Below are 1,358 nucleotides of genomic sequence, written 5' to 3'. Positions count from 1 at the left end.
AAATCACTGAATACCCCTTCGCTGCACCGCCATCGAGGGTGGTGAGGGAGGAGGAGCCCACCAGCCGGTTTCTGGCAGTAAAAGGTGCCATCCACGACCTGGAGAGCTCGTCATGCACTTCCGGGAAGAAAGGCACCAGTGTGGGGCACTGAGAACCAGCGCGCACCACCTCGAGAAACCAATCATCCTGCCTCGAGGGCTCGGGACGCAGTGGAGATTTCCACTCGAGCCCTACCCTCTCGGCGGCCCGTGAAAGCAAAGCTGTCATCTCCGGATCCAATTCAGGCTTTGCGCCGTCCCAGAGGGCGGCAGCGCAGCCGAATCTTCATCTGACAGCTCTCCCGCCAATGCTGAGATCGACATCTGGTCGGGGGGAGGCCCACTGGATACCACTGGTACGCTCTTTGAAGAAGGCCCAGCGCGTTCCGTGGGTTACTCCTCTGGATCGGAGATGCAAGAGGAGTGATTGTTCCCAGAGGGTTGGTTCCCTGCTGGGTCTGCCACCACTGTAATCCTCAAACCGCCCGTGCTACTGCTGGAAGTGGTTCTCGTCTGTCGGCAGCCAGAACAAGCCCCAGATCACGGCAGCGCAACGGGACTCCGCCGCCTTTTTTGAAGGAAGCGGAGCCTGGTTCGCAGCTCTGAGATGGTCATCTTCTCGCAGAGGGAACATGACTCATCCACGAAAGCTACCTGAGCGTGTTTGCCCAGACACGTGAGAGAGCGATCGTGACCATCACCCGTTGCCAGGTAACGACTGCACCCAGAAATGCACGGGTGAAACAGCATCCTTATAAGGACGATCCGTCGTTTTTACAAAGACGCACCCATGAAGCTCTTTTAGAGAAATTTGCTCTTTAGGAAATGCTCTTTTAGTGCTGAGGCGCACAGGGGAATAGGCTGCTTGCAACACGACAGGGGGTAGTGCAGCCTGAAGTGTGCAATCCACTTGATGCTGGAACGACCACCGCTGAAGCGCCGTCTCGCCAACACACGAAGCTTCCGAGAGCGTGCTGAAACCGTAGTTCACAGCAGACACAGTTGAGCAGAACGATACTAACGCTCGGCTCCGAAGCGAAAAGCTGGTATGCATTGCACCTGCTGCCTTGTTATACTCGCGCTGTGATCAGCAGCAGCTGGATGCAATAATTGCATGCCAATGTGCATTGGCTCGTTTAGTTTACACTCGCAGTAGATTGGTCTATCGAAGCGATATCCCATTTTCGTCAGTCACAGACGTGGCGTCGAGAGTGACCGACTGAAAGGGAACCTCCCTTATCCCGTTTAATAATTTCCCTTTAATAATCTAAAAAGCGCCCCTTCCTCCTCCCCCTCAGATGGCAAAAACAAGTGCAAAC

This window comes from Cyprinus carpio, unplaced genomic scaffold (genome assembly GCF_018340385.1).
Source record: "Cyprinus carpio isolate SPL01 unplaced genomic scaffold, ASM1834038v1 S000006538, whole genome shotgun sequence".
Classification (NCBI taxonomy): domain Eukaryota; kingdom Metazoa; phylum Chordata; class Actinopteri; order Cypriniformes; family Cyprinidae; genus Cyprinus; species Cyprinus carpio.
The sequence above is the reverse complement of the archived record's forward strand: the minus strand, read 5'-3'. Positions refer to the sequence as shown.